We start from the raw sequence: 15,942 nt of genomic DNA, 5'->3' as shown, positions 1-15,942 counted from the left end.
TCAGTGAGTAATTTTGGATTTTGCAAGGTGCATTTTTACTATTGTTACATTATGTGGAAAACTTACGCTGATTTATTTAAGGGGAAAAAGTGTCAACTCTTTGTTATTTGAAAGCGTGTTTATTTTTGTCTTTATTTTAACCTTTGATAGAACCATTGCAATATGGGGGCCTTTTGGGAACGGACTGGTATGTAAAAGAAAATCCATATCGAGCAGCATTTTGTTTTCCCCTCTCCTATCCCTAGGCACTTAACCAAGACAAAAAGCCACAATGAACATCCCTTTTTCAATGAATTTTATAATGTGCAGCTCTATTCCGAGCCCTTAGCACCCATTCCGACCATAGTATAATCGTATCAAAGGGTGAGAACCATTTAGCATGTCGTTGAAAGGTTTTTTTCAGCTGTTCTTTTTAGGAAAAAAAAAACAAAAACAACAACAAAAAAATAAGAAAAAAAAAAACCCTCCCATCGCTCATCGAATTGGCATCTCATCTTCGGGGACCGCCCGTCTTTCTGTTTCGACACGTGTACAGTAGTGCAGTGCCCCGACGTGACTCTATGGCTTAAAATGTCGACATGTCTCAGGTTCATGTGTTTTGATTGGTGTTTTCCGTCTCAGGTAGATTGCAAAGTGTAGGCCCCACGCATTGGAAAAGTAATAATAATAATAATAATAAAACAAAGCAAAAACAGGAAATTATGGATTTTAGTTGTATATTGGTTTATGTATTTTTTTCTTAAGTATACAGTGCACTGTTTGAAATGTATTGTTGAGTATTACTTTGTACAGGTTGATCACTTTTTTTAGAGTGAAGAAAGAACAAACTTGTTTTTTGTGTTTTTTAAAGGAATATAAAATAATGAAGGATGTATAATTGATGCCAAATAAGCTTGTTCTTTAGTCACACCGACGTCTGACTTTTCCCTTTAGGCCAGTTCTGTTTTTAAGGTGTACATGAACGATGTGACGGTGTAAGAAATTCCATATCCATATGTTCCATTCGCATTTTGTATTGGTTCATGTATACCATTTTTACAAAAAAAAAAGAAAAAAAATAAGTACTATAAAATATCTGTCTTCTTAATAAAAAAAGATTAATGTTACAAAGTGATCCTTTCATCTCATTATGGACTTCTTACGGACGCCTCAGCCTGGGAGAAGATGGGTCCCTGGTCCAACGTCCACCTTAGGACCGCGCGCAGGGCCGGAAACACGGGCAGTAGATGCTCGGAGGCGCTGTTGGCCGGGCTTCTTGGAACCGCCTTCTTTTCCTCTGCTCATCCTTCCTGTTCTCGTTCTCTCCTCCCCTCTTAGCGGCCAGGTGGGCCAGGTGTCTGGCATCACGCGGGACCCAGTGATTTGTGCAGGCACGCCGGCTGCAGTGGCAGGCCAGCGGGGAACGGCCCCTCCGGTGGACCTGTCTCCTGCCCCCACTCCCCCGTTTCCACCCACCACCCCACCCACTCCCCTGTGTTGGCTGCTCCACCTGTCTCTTCCTTTGGGATTTCGTGTCTTCACAATCATCCTTCCTTCTTCATTTCCAGTACTCTCTCCTTTAACAAAAAGACAAGGTCTGCAGAGGACGAGCCTGGCTGCCTGCGGGAGACCGTTCTCACTTGCTGTCTAGGCTGCCGGGGCCTCCAGGCCGGGTGGACCACCTGATTCGGTCTGTCACTTTCCCCATTGCCTTCCAGGCCCAGGCGACCGCACTGTATGGTGACTGATCTCTCAAATGCTCAGATCACACGTGAGCGGCCCCAGACGGCCCTTTCCCACCGCTCACCCAGCTGTGGCTGAGTCCGTCCCCTTTTTCTCTCTTCAGGCAGGTGACGGGGAGAGCTCGGCAGTGGGAGAAAAGGTAAGCTCCAGAAAATCCAAATGAGGCTGTGGGCCTCATTTCAGCCTCTCCCATCCCGGCCTGGCCTCTCACCTGTCTCTGTAAAAATCAGCAAATCAGACACGTGGTTATGGAGCTCCTGCTGCACGTTCAGCCTTGTGAGAAACACAGGGAAGCATAAGGTTGTCCCTGCAGACTAACCGGGGCATCAGTGACAGCCACAGGAAAACATGAAATGGTCCCCAGCCATGGGGGAGGTATCCCAAGTATAAGGAGCCCAGAGAGTGCCAGGGGGATTTCTTGGAGAAGGAAAATCAGAGGAGGCTAGAGACTCAAGACAGTGTCCTAGAGGAGCTGGGACTCCAGCTGGACCTTTAAGGAAAGTTTAGTGAAAAGAGAAGTGAGTCCAAGGTACAGACAGCATTAAGCCCAGCCAGTCTGCTGATTCGCATGGGAAGAATAAAGCAAAATCAAGGCAGGCATGGAGGGTGGGATCAGTCTTGTGGGTGTTCTCAAAGTCCAGACAAGAGTTAAGATTCCAGAGGCCTCTCCTAGCCTCTGCCCCAGGGCAGGGAGCAGTGGGGAGCACTATCATCAGACTCTAAAAAGACCTGTAGTGACAGCCTAGAGATCAAGGGAGACGGGAGAGATCTAAGAGACGGTGTTGGTCCCTAACCCCACCTCATCATTTGTTAGCTGTGAAGCCTTGGGCGAGTTTCCCCACCTACCTGGCCTTGTTTTCCTGCTCTGTAAGGGAGGGGTCACCATGTTAAGAGAGAGAAGTCAGATTGGCTGGAAGGGCTTAGCAAATAATATGCCAGATGTGGTTATATGTTAGTCATAATACAGGATAGATGCAGATGGTGATTAAAGGTAGAGGGTTACCCAAGGATACCAAGATGCGGTTAGGGCTCAAGTGGAGGGAGCTATCTGGGCTCCTGTGCAGGTGGACACGCCATGCCCTTGTGAAGCTGGTCTTAGGACATCCAAGGATCCCCTTGTCCCCACCACACACTAGTGTGGTTATTCCAGGCCACATGCCATATGGAATGTTTTAGAGTCCCACACCCACTCCCCTTGTCTGTCACATGAGACTCCAGATGCAGCTGTGACCTGCAGAGAAGGGGGACCCAAGAAAGACCTTAACTGAACTGAAGCAAATGTGAGGTGGTGATTGAGTTCCAGGGGGTAGGCAAAGAAGTGTGGTTGCCCGCAGCAACCCATGTCAGCAGGAGCTTGATAAGTGGCCTGGTCCGTCCTTTGGTGTAGGAATGAAACGGTCCTCAGTTCCTCCAGAGAGTTTTCACAAATGTTTTGGCCAGCTTGTGTTCTCCAAATACATCAACTGGAACCCCCAGGTGCCATGTGGGTGTTAATTGGCGTAATCTTTCACTCTCCTCTGTCTACTTGCAATGTAATTCTTGCACTGCTGTGGACTTAAGTCCATGGAAAAATGTTCCTTTGATTCTGCCATCCAGAGCCTTTAAACAACCAGGCAGTCGCCGTGCTACAGGTGGAAGGACCCTGCTAAAACAAAGGCATTTTGGTTTTATTATAAAATCATGCCTACTTAAGACCTTTTTTACACTCACACCCTTTTCTCAGGATACCAAGTACATGGCCCTTAGTCATGAAGAACTGGCAGCCAAATTCGGGGTGAAATTTGTGGCCACAGCCGCACATATATAGTTGGGAAACATTTCCAGAATGAAGCACTTAGACGTCCTGACACACTGTACAAGCGAAGGGAAAGCGACTCTTGGCCATCGTCCAAAAGAACTTGAGGGCAAATAAATTGAAGTCAGTCGTAGGCACGTAGTAGGCACTCAGCAAGTAGTAGATCATTACAGGGAGACAGCCAAGCATCTGATTGCCTGAATCTCACTTTCCACTTGGTCTGAACAAGTCACCAATTCTGTATTTCGATCTTGACATTTATAACTCCATCCTCCATATAGCAGCTCTCAGATTGGACTTGCAGTAACGAGCCAGCCGGCCCTATTCAACCCATCATTCTCAAGGACCTACTGGAACAGCACATCTGTCCTTCCCAGTGGGGGATGACATTTTTGGAAACAGCTAAGCAAATCCTCTGATGGCTCAGACGGTAAAGCGACTGTCTACAATGTAGGAGACCTGGGTTCAATCCCTGGGTTGGGAAGATCCCCTGGAGAAGGAAATGGCAATCCACTCCAGTACTACTGCCTGGAAAATCCCATGTACAGAGGAGCCTGGTAGGCTATAGTCCATGGGGTCGCCAAGAGTCGAACACGACTGAGCAACTTCACTTTAAGCAAACCCTCACCCTTGCCCACATATATTGTAAAGAGCCTTTAGAGTGAGGTATGCCATGTTGGAAAAATACACACCATAATTCCTGCCTTGTGCTCATCTCAAAATTGTGCCTCCAGTAAGAGCCACAGTATTCAATACCCCCATACCAACCCCTCCACCCCTCCCCCACCAACCATCCCCCCAGCAACACACCACGGGCCGGCAAGTGGGTGATAGGCACAAGAATAATGTGAGCACCCCAAAACTGAGACTTGAAATCGAGAATCATTCTAAAGTCTTTCAACCCTCAGTTTCCAGGCAAAATCTGTTTGTTTGTTTTTATTTTTCCTTCCAAAGTGAACGTAGAATGTCTACTGCCCCTGGTGGTCAGTGCAGGAAATGCAACTGGAACCTTGAAATATTGAAATATGGAATTAATTCCAGCAAGGAACTTAAAATCTACTGCTTTTTCTCTTCACACGTGTACACACCCACTCTCAATTCCCATTTTACTCCCTCCTAATCCTTGGAGGTGTTGAGCTGTGGGTGGTGATTCCGGGGAAAATGAAGACTGTCACTGAGGGTGAAATCAACGCAGGACTTCAGCTGCCCTCTAGACGTGCACTGCCCACAATCATATTTCAGACATGATCGTCTTAAATCTTCCTTAAGTGCTATCTTCTCAGGTTAATTAATCACCAGGCTTAAACTTGCTGTTACCAGCAGGAAGTCCATCCTGAAGTCAGCAATGTTACGATTGCATCTTCTAATACTGTTTATCCTGCATTAGTGTTTACTTAGGGGGAAAATTGATCCGTAATTGATATTTCAGTCTTCCAGAGCTGGTGTTGGAAGAGCCTAATGCAAGCCTTTAATAGCAAGCAAATATTTAAATCCCTTAATGGTTACTGAATATTGAAATGTGTGACTTTATTACTCTTTTTGGTTTGTTTTCTCTGTAGTTGTGTATTTCATCGTTTAAACTTGCAACGGATGCTGGCAGGCTCCAGTCTAGCTAATCCACAAAAGCTGTTTGCCCAGACACAGCAGCCCTGATTAAAAAGTATTGCTATGGAAGGAAGCCTTCTGCACCAATCAGACTCTGTTAGCTAGTGATGAAATTACTATCCATCTCTCTCTCTCTCTCTTTCTCTCCCTCTCTCTAGGCCTGTTTTCTCTAACCTCCTCTCCCAGAATAAAGTGATGGGGGCAGCTATAGTGTTGCAATTAGGAGCATGAATCTTTTATCGTTTGGACAAGGAAGGGAAAATGCCATTACTGTCAACTGAAATGTCCTACTTGGGTTTTTTTGCTCCTACTTCCCTGCCAAAGCCCATTGCTGCTGCTGAAAGTGTGTAACATTCACAGCTGTTCTTGATGGCTTGATTCTTAACACAGCCAGAAATGTAGCCCGGGAGATGCTTAAGACAGTTTATGGAAAATAATAGATTTCCTTGCAGAGACACCAATGCATCAAGAAGGGTTCTGAGTCACGCTAGACCCAGCCAAGATCACCAATTTTCTCCCTCTCTGGCTTCAGTAACAGTGGCTATTGCTTAAAAAAAAAAAAATCAGGCCCTCTTGAATCCTCTGTTTTCCTGGTTGGTTTCTATCAGCACCCACAAGTCTCTGGCTACGGTGGCCTCTGTCTCACCACTCACCTCCAGCAGCCGTGAAATCTGACCAGAAGCAGAGCCTGCCGACGCGGAAAGGGAAGGACGCTGCAGAGCAGAGAAGAACTCCCGGGAGAGCCAGCCGCTCAGAGCTGAGACTAGGTGTACCCACAGAGCTCCAGAGACAGAGGTGGCCGTGTTGAAGGTCACAGCTACCGTCCTAGTGCGAAGGTGGGGGTCCTTCCCTGCATGGCACCCCCACGTGGCCATCAGGAATGCCAAGAAGTGGCATAGGTAGCTCTGCGAATTTCAGCCATCCAGCCCCATCACCACGCTGCCTCCCAGAGCCAACCCTTAGTTAGGAACCTCTGGGAGGAAAAGCCCTCCCTTGGGCTGGTCAAGAGGGAGTAGCTTCTCCTACACAAACATTTGGAAGGCTGCAAGGAGGAAACAGCAAACAGTGCGTCACAAGGTTGCAGCTTTCAGACTGTTCCTGCAAATGCATGTCCAAAGCCATGTGTTTCTTCTCCCCAGAGTGCCTCCCCAGTCGTGCCTGCAGGAAAGGTAGAGGCCATTGGCCAGCTCTCCCCCACCCTTCCTCCTGAGGTGCAGCCACAAACACCCCCAGCCGGGTTGCCGCCTCTCTCCCACTGTTTTCATTCTCAGCTTCTCCTAAATGGAAACCATTAATCATACTAAATTGTGCAATGATTCCGTGATAGGGAGAATGCTGATGGCAAAAATCATTCTCCTTTGTTGTGCCAAGCAGGCAAGAGGCAGAAGGATTAGCTCGTTGCCCTGCCTGGCTCCTTGCAAATGCTGACCGTGTGTTTGCCCACGCAGCTGCCTCTGTGCACACAGCTTATTTTAGCACTGGTTCTAAGGCATCCAACTGTTGACAGAATATGAGGCGCCCAGCCACTTCTTCCTGATTCTGAGGACCACTAGTAAATTTGTGACTGTGGGTGCTCCCAGAAGTCTTTCCAGTCTCAACAGCCCTGGATCCAGGGGGAAGCATGCTGTGGGTCTCGTGGCAGGCTTAAGGTGGCCTCAGACAGGATGAGCTGGTGGGGTGAACTGTGCCCCCCATGCTCCTGCCAGCTGGGTTTCGGGAAGAAGCCAGGTGTGGGTACCAAGGAGGGTTTTGTTTTTTTTTTTTGCCTTTCAGAATTTGATGCCTGCTTCGCTTTCAACAAGCCTCTTTGTAAGCCACCCCTTCTGAATTAGAATCATTTTCCAAAAGCTCTTAAGCTATGATTAATGCCAGGGCTGTTTTTTAACAATCATCCTGCCAGTCTTAAGCTGTAGTCATTTTCAATAATTTGGAGTGCTCAAAGGCAAGCCAGGAGTTTGTTGACAACAAAACCCATAAGAGCACAGCCAGGCAGCCACAAAAGATGGAAAAGCCAAGGGACCATTTGGGCTTAGCTGGCTTTCTGCTCCCAGAGTTTCACCACTAAAAGTTTGATTGAACGCTCACAATGCATTAAGGATCCAACTGTGAACATGGCTCGGTGAGAGGGCTGCCAGCCTGGCTTTTGTGCGAACAAATGAGCAGTGTGTTTGGAGGGCTCTTGGTTTATTTATGGACACGTGTGGTTCATTCACGCCGTCCCCAAACCAGAGAACCCTCGTTTGTCTTCCCTTTGCCAACATCAAAAACGGGGGAAAGAAACGTGGTTGCTTTGCTCTGGGGCTGCATACTTGCTGTGAATGCTGAGCAAGTCCTGGGCCAGGATTGGGGAATCCGGTCCCGGCCTCTTCCCCAGCCGTGTGTATTAAACTAGCGTTCTCTTTTTACTCTTGGCAATTTCATACTAGCAGATCCATCTGTTTGAATGCCCACACCGAATCTATGTTTCAAAATGTCCATGATCACAGATCTACTTAGACTCAGCTTCCGATGGCACTTATTTCTAGCCCATTACTTCCTGCGATAGCAAAGGGTCAGCCCTGGGTGATGGAGTTTAAGCCAATGAATTTTGGTGCGATTGATAGATGTCTGTGTCTCAATTCAACATGCTGTTACATAGGTTCCGTCGCTAGTCTGGGAGAATACAGACTTCTAGATACAGTTGGGAGCTTTCATGAGCTAACATCCAATAAACACCCTTCCCAACTATGAATCACAACTGGAGCCCCAGTCCAGCGTTCAACAGTCTTAGAGGTGCCCATCACGTTCCTTCTTCATCCCTGCTAGTTTCAAGCACCTTTCTTCTGAGGCCAAGTGGAAAGATCTCTAGCATTTGGCCTCTGGGCCATGTTTCTGTCTTGGCCAAGAATCCCCATAGAGAAACTCATAATCTGCTAGTGACTCTGCATCCCTGCTTGCCACACCTCTGAAAGAGTTTTGCTGGGGTTTCCTGACCGCTTTCCAAGGGCCCTACTGGGGCATGGCACCTGCCTGAGGATCATCAGGTTTGGGGGAAATGAAAAGTCCCTCCTCCAAACCTGTTCCTTCCTGTTCTCTCCCTTTCTCAATGAATAACCAGAAACCTGGGAGTCATCCTTGAGTCCTCTCTTGCACTCATCTCCCACTTGCAACTGGTTACCAACCCCGCCCACTGTCCCCTAAATACGTCTCCAAGTGACCCACCTCACCATCTCCATGGCGCTGGCTGGCTCCAGGCCCTTTCCTCCAATGGCAGGAATGCAATGGCCTCTTCCCTGGATCCCCGGTGCCTCAGCCCAAATCAGCCCTAACTGGAGTGCATGAAGCCCCTCCCCTGCTTGGAAACCATTCTTGGCTGACCTTAGACTGCAGAATAAGTCCAAGTGCTCATGATCTGCTATCAATTTAGTGTGATCCTTTTCAGCCCGCCCCGTGACCCTCCGTCTCCTCTCACACCCGCTTTCCTACTTGCCCTCCTACCCCCCACACCACACCTAACTTCCCCTCAGGTTCCATCTCATTCCTGGTCACACCTCGGTGCCTTTGAACCTTCCAGGAGCATCTGCCTGCCTTAGGTGACTTCTCTGTGCTTCCCCAACCTCTCACGCTTACTTCAATTTGTGTCCTTATCACATATCTGAACTGTTTGTTTACCTTTCTGTCTCCCTCAATAAAACAGTAAATTCCTTGAGAGTAGAGGCTGTATCTGATCTGACTGGGTATCTCAGAAGCCAAGCACAGTATCTGGCCCTGTGTTCAATAAATTATTGAATAATCAGAGAGAGATTTTTTTTTTTCTCATCTGTGGTTGGATTAGTCGTTCATCTATTCTTCTTTTTATTTTCCTGGAACTATCCTGGTAAAGCCTGCATTCTTTCTTTTTTCTAACCAACAGTTCTGTAGTTTTGAGGGCTCCCTCTGTCTGCTTTGTGAAATTTGTCCCCATGTGGTTTCGAGTCTGTTTCTTGCTATCTTAATCAACATCGTTTTTCCCCCCCCTCATCTCTCCCTTCCCCCCTCATCGCTCCCTTCTTCTAGCCCTCTGGGCTGTTTTAAGGTCAATACATATAGTGCCTATGTCTTATAAACATTTCAAGGGCCTGGAAAGAAAAAAATATGAGCTCTAAAAGGCAGAGAAGCAAAGTGTAAAATCAAAATTATTAAATGTTTAATTAAATATCTACAAAGCCATAACATTATCAGCCAGCAAACTTCAACCAAACTCAACTGGTAAATAATCGTGAATAAATTGTATTCAGTGTGGGAATGTAATATATTTGGATTATAATATATTTGTGGGACAAAGCCTCCTTACAAAGAGGTCCTAGGGCCTGCAAAGGTTTTAAAACAGGCCCACCTCTCTATTTTTATTTTTTTCTTTTCTACTTTCTTCTTTTCCTCTCTCTCTTTCACCCTCTCCCATGCCCTTTCTCCCTTCCTCCTCTGAATCTCCCCTGCCAACCCTGGGTACACAGACCAGGTTCTGGAGGGAACCGACCAGAGAAAGATGAGACCTGCCAGGTGGGCTGAGAACAAGGGCTGTGTGAGCCATCAGGCCCTCCTGGAAGGCTGACAGCTCGAAGAATCTGATGAATACACTCAGGAGCTCAGGTGGAAAGCCAGGCTGCCCCAAACAAGCATAGAACCCTATACATTTTCACTAGCAACTCCTTTTCCTGGCTTTAGCCCAACAGCAGTCTGTGAAGACCTCTGACCTGCACACTCAGCTTCCATTCTGTACAGCAAATTGTCAGCATGGACAACTTAGGCGTTGGAGGGCCTGTGACTTCTCTGGTCTGCTGCTGTCTCCCGACTTTGGGGGCTTGTGGGGAAGGCATAGACTAGTGGAGATGAGCTCTGACTGTGGGAGCCAGTATTCATGCCTACTCTTTCCAGCTGTCCCTCCGATTCAGCCCATGACCTTGGGCAAATCGCTTCCTCTGTGGGCCCTGCTCTCAGTTATAAAGAGCCTTCACCCCAAACTGTTTCCAGTTATTTGTTTGTGAAGTACTTTGACATCTCAGATCCAAAGCACGGCAAAAAAAAAAAAAAAATACTGCTGTCGTTACAGTGCATTTAAAATCCCAAATAAAATGTGTTATCGGTTCTTGAGTTGAAAATGAAAATGCTGTGATAATTGATGACTGATTCTGCTGCTGCTTTATGGTATCCTTGCCATGCTGAAACCATCCCCCTTTTGGCCATTTTTCTTTAAAAATAAATAAAGGTTCCTTTTCGAAGAATGGATTTCATTTAGTAAATAATTTTGACTTGTGTAATTACTTCTGTGACTTTTCCTAACAACTTGGCTTAGCCGAAAAAAAAGCCTCACCCTCCCGCCTTTGGTCCCCGGTGCTCCATAAAGTAATTGTGCAATTAGGAAGAAGTGGCTGGGGCATCACGTTTCTCTATATTTTAAGTTGGGAGTCTGACTTTGACTCCCCGCTTGCTGGAGTGGGTGAGCCAGCCGGTTATTAAAAAAACAATTATGCTGTTAAAAAATCAGGAGCTCCACAAGTGAAGAGCATCGATTGGAGAGAGCTGGTCAGTTATCACCAGAAGGTCCTGACAACACACTAATAGGTTTTTCTGAAGATCCAATCAAATTTTCCAGGCAGAGGCTTGAGGTGTTCCACATGGGATAATGCTTGTCCCGGCCAGTATTGATTTCACTGCGGCTCTCCCCTCTCTCTGGCTTGCACTCTTTAGCTGCTGCTACCTTTTGCTTTCCTGTTTTTTGTTTTTTTTTTTTGTAATAAAGACTTGAGCTTTGTATTTCGTGTTAACAGTTTGATGGGGGAGGGGGCCCCTAGAAAGCCTTGTCTGCCCTTGACGGCCTCTCCGCACCATCTCCTTTGTTACTCCATCCTTAAAGTCACACACAGCATCGCTGCTTCCAGCTCTGCTTCTCCCTGACCTTGCGGAGCGTATTCTCCGGGCAGCTCCCGGCGCAGACAACCAGCCCTCTTAGAAGAGATTCCGTTGGAAAGCCTGTGGGGAAGCAGGGATGACGCAGGTTAAAGTTACAGAGGTTTCCAGTGCCGCTCTGGGAAGTGAATTCCCTGGGCAGGGAAAGGGTGTCAGGTCCACGTGTGTGCGCATGCTCAGGCTCAGACACAGTGGTATAGATCATTCCCTTGACCAGAGTGTCAGATCGAGCAGGTACGTGTGGACAGAGACTCAGCCCAGCTCTGCTAGTGCAGCTTGGGAATGTGATGTCCAGTTGCACCTGCTTGGAGGAAGACACGCCTTTTCCCCACTCCACACAAAGGTGCCGTGTGACCTATTGGTGGCCTGGGGAGAAGCAGTGGAAACCGAGAGCTGCCAGAATGCAGAGGGGCCCAGTTATACAGGCTCGGCTCCATCTGAGTCCTGGCCGCTCCCCTTGGACAGTCCTGGACAGAAAAGTTAGCAACACGAAACACTTCTTGCAGCCATTCCACCATCCTGAGCATCCCTAGCATGCTCAGGAACCTCAGGGAGGCTTCTGGGGTTCAAGGAGTCGGCATGTACTTCGCCCACCCAACCTCTTCGGTGACCTCCTCCCACCCACCCAGCATCTCCTCGCTTGCACGGTCACTTGGGCTCCCCTGCCCAATCTTTCACGGATGATGGGCTTTGTTCTCAGCAGACCTGGGTTTGGATCCAAAACTCTTCTCTTAATAAAAGCTGACTTTGGGCTGGCCTCCAAGTCTGTTTCTTGCTCCTTAAAATGCCCACTTACCACCAGGCTATGAGTACCACAATGCCATGCTGTGACAAAGATGGTAGTCACAGGTTATTGTCAAACTTCTAGGTTCCCTCCTGGCGCTTCCCAACCCCTGCCTGAAGCCCCTCAAGACACTCAGGCCAATTAGCACCTGGTTATAGGCTGACACATGGTTTCGAGCGTTGGTATTGTCTCCACAGCAGGCTATTAGTGCCTTTCGCAGCAGTGGGTCCTGGAGTCACTGACATCCCACTCTGGTCCTGGAGTCACTGACTACTCCACAACTCCGTGACTTCCCTGGGCACCGGCTGTTACACAGGTTTCCGTTTGTACCGCTGCCCACCGAGGAAGAGACTCACATGGACCTGTGGCTCTGGTTGAGTTCATCCAATCACAGACTGCTGAATGTCAAATCTACAGAATGCTTCAGAGCTCCTGGGCTGAAACCCCTCGCTTTAGACACCAAGGTAGCAGGCAGCCTCACAGACAAGGACCAAATAGCAGCTCCCCAGAGGTTGTGCTGTTCACCCTCCTCCCCCAGCCAGGACTCCTGAGCCAAGTTCAGGAGAGAAAGGCACCTTGCTGCCCACCACCAGGCAGCACACCACAGGCTAGTGGCTCTCAGATGTTGGGAACCGAAGCAGAGCGTCACCTGGAACTCATTAGAAAATGCAGATTCTCAGGCCCCGCCCATCTCTATGGAACTGACAAACCAGGAATGGGGTCTAGCCATCTGCATGTCGGGGGCGGGGGGATCCTCCAGGCAGTTCTGATGCCTGCTCTAATCTGAGAGCCTCTGGTTACCATAGGAGAAAGGGCGCTGGAAGCAAAGTCAGCAAACCCAAGTTGAATCCAGGTCCTACTTGCTAGGGAGCATCAGAGTCCTCGCTGGGAAAGCAGAGGAGCTGCAGGGCCCACCTGGCCAGGCTTTCCCGACACCAGCCCAGGTGACACACCCGACACACAGTAGGCATTTAGGAAACGTTCTCTGAATTTGAATTGCCACTTGGGTTGGGTGAGTGGTTGAATGGCTGATTGCAAGACTGATTGGAGGACATGCAAGTTTCATCACTTTCATCAGGAAAAACAAATCTATTAAGTGCCTAAATGCATGATATCCTGTTTTCTCCATTCTGAGGGGGAAAAGCATGTCATAAACCTGGGAAGGCATGGTAGAGTGCATGGGCCAAAAGCTTTGAACCCGGGAGGGTCATTGGTCCAAAGCTCTTCCACTGTGGGCTTCCTGGGAGACCCCCGAGCCACACTCATGGACACCCTCATTCATTCAGCAGACACTTGGGGTCAGGGGCTCCTACTACATGCCAAGCAATGTGCTCAGCATGGAGAACACACAAGAGAACTAGCGGGATGAGGTCCTCACAGCAGATCAAATATTCCTCCTGCTCCCCTGTGTACTGGAGCTTTGGTAGCTCAGGTGGTTTAAAGAACCTGCCTGCAATGCAGGAGACCTGGGTTCAATCCCTGGGAGGGGAAAATCCCCCCAAGAAGGAAACGGCCTCTATATACATCCTAGCCCCCTACCAGCTGGGCAGACAAGGTGACATGGAGCAGAAGGGACACCCAACATCTCAGGCTGAGCCCACGAAGTCCCTGCTCACACATGATTCTCCAGTCTCTCCCTTCCCCTGCTGCAGTCTCCAGGGATCCTCGGTGTGCCAGATGGTGCAGCCGCAAGTGTTAAAGCCTCCACTGTCCTGGATCCGTGAGTGACCAGGAGGAGCAGAAGTCTTTGCTGACCTGCATGGGGCATACAGCAGCAGACAGAAATGTGAGATCTGGGACTTTTGCTTCCACCGCTTAGCTCAGCTTCTCCTGGCTAATACAGGCTGTGCCCTATGAGTCTTGCACTCTAATAAGACAGAAAACACACACACACACCGTTGAGTGTTTAGTTGTAAGAGACGCCATGAAGGAGACACAGGAGTTGCTATCAAAGCATACATTAGTGGGGCCAAGAAAACTTCCTGGAGATGTGAAGGTTAAAACCTGAGGGATGGGGCTTCCCTGGTGGTCCAGGGGTTAAGAGTCTGCCTTGCAATGCAGGGGACACCAGTTCCATCCCTGGTCTGGGAAGATCCCACGTGCCATGGGGCAGCTGGGCCACTGCTGAGTCCGGGCTCTAGAGCCCGATAGCCACAAATACTGAAGTCTGCATTCCCCCGAGCCTGCGCCAGCGCAATGAGAAGCCCGCACACCACAACTGGAGAAAAGCCCGCACACAGCAACAACGACCCAGTGCGGCCAAAAACGTGAAAGTCTCTCAGTCGTGTCCGACTCTGCAACCCTATGGACTATACAATCCGTGGAATTCTCCAGGCCAGAATCCTGGAGTGGGTAGCCTTTCCTTTCTCCAGGGGATTTTCCCAACTCAAGGATCAAACCCGGGTCTCCCACATTAAAGAGAATTCTTTACCAGCTGAGCCACAAGCGAAGCCCCAAAATAAGTAAATAAATAATTTTTTTTAAAAAAATCTAAGGATTCAATAGGAATTATTTTGGCAAAGCAGGAAGGGGAGGTCAAACCCAGGAGAAGAAATAGCATGTGCAAGGCCCTGGAGCAGGGGGCCTTGTGATGTGGATAAAGAACAACTTGGCGAGGTGATAGGATCAGGCATGAGGAGAGGATAAACAAGCAGGTGGGTGAGAACAAGATTACAGAGGATATTATAGGCTCTTTAGGATGTGGGGCTTTACTCTAAAACAAAGGGTAAACTGAAAGTTTTGAACAGGGAAGCAACAAGAAATCTGCTTCTTAAAAATTCTTTGAGCCTCACCTTCCTCATCTGTGCAATGGGCATAAAAGACCTGTGAGGATGGAATGAAATAAGCTCTGGGAAATGTGCTACCAGGTGGATCCAGTCTTTTATCTTTGGTTCCCTCCTGCCTGGAGTTTACTTCTTGCACAAGCCTTCTGCATGCTCTTTGCAGGAGATGCTGAGCTCTGAGGAAGAGACTCAAAATACCTTTGCAAAAAAAATCATAGCTAATGTTTTCTGAGCTCTTACTGTATGCCAGATACTGTCCTATATATTAACTCATCACCATCCTCTGGGATAGGTATTATTATTATCATGCCCTTTTTATAGATGGAGAAACCTAGACACAGAGTACTTAAACTATGTGCTCGGGATCACAACTGGTCAAAAGCAGAGCAAGATTTAAATCCAGACACTCTGAGCCAGATTATTACTCCTGTTTAGTCTCTAAGTCATATCCGACTCTTTTGTGACCCCAAAGATTATAACCTTCCCCTGTCCATGGGATTTCCCAGGCAAGAATGCTGGAGCAGGTTGCCATTTGCTTCTCCAGGGGATTTTCCTGACCCAGGGATCAAACCTGCGTCTCTTGTGCCTCCTGCATTGGCAGGTGGGTTCTTTACCAGAGAGCTACCTGGGAAGCCTGCTCAATAGCAAAGCAGGATTTAAATCCAGATGCTCTGAGGCCAGGTTCTCACTCTTAATTATGACATTTCACTGTCTCTTTGAAAGACACAGGATTTTAGGGACACAAAGTGATCACAAGCAGCAGCTCGGGCCAAACCCAAAGGGGTGAGAGGAAGAGACAGACTCACCCTTAATGCTGAGCAGCAACCTGTGAGAACTGTGGGTACGTCACTCCCTGTCTGCCCTGCAAGGCAGAGGGCAAACTTCAGATGACCCAGGGTGTCACCCAGACCCCACACCCTGAGCTCTTCTCAGCGTCAGCTCCATCAGCTTCACACACCCCTTCTGGAGTTGATTCCTGCCGGCAAAGCCCCGCTGCACACAGGTCCCTGCTGGGTGAGACCCTGGGAGCCACAGGAGGCGTTAGTGGGGGCAGTGGGCCTGGCACAGCCCGGGGGAAAGTGCACGCGGCACTTGGCATGGGAGGAGCCCTCCAGGAGGGCCGGCCAGGCTGGGCTCTGAGACTGGCCGGCAGGACGACCGCCTCACACCCACTGCTCTCTGCAGTCAACCAGAAAGTCAGGATATGCGCTCGGCGACCAGCAAAGCAGATGGCTGAGAATATCATGTGTATACAATATTTATGAAATGTGAGCCGAGCAGAGCTGTGGCTGAGACTCCCGTCCCAGGCAGAGTAATTCAGCCCTGTG

Source organism: Ovis canadensis, chromosome 15 (genome assembly GCF_042477335.2).
Source record: "Ovis canadensis isolate MfBH-ARS-UI-01 breed Bighorn chromosome 15, ARS-UI_OviCan_v2, whole genome shotgun sequence".
NCBI classification, from domain to species: domain Eukaryota; kingdom Metazoa; phylum Chordata; class Mammalia; order Artiodactyla; family Bovidae; genus Ovis; species Ovis canadensis.
The sequence above is the reverse complement of the archived record's forward strand: the minus strand, read 5'-3'. Positions refer to the sequence as shown.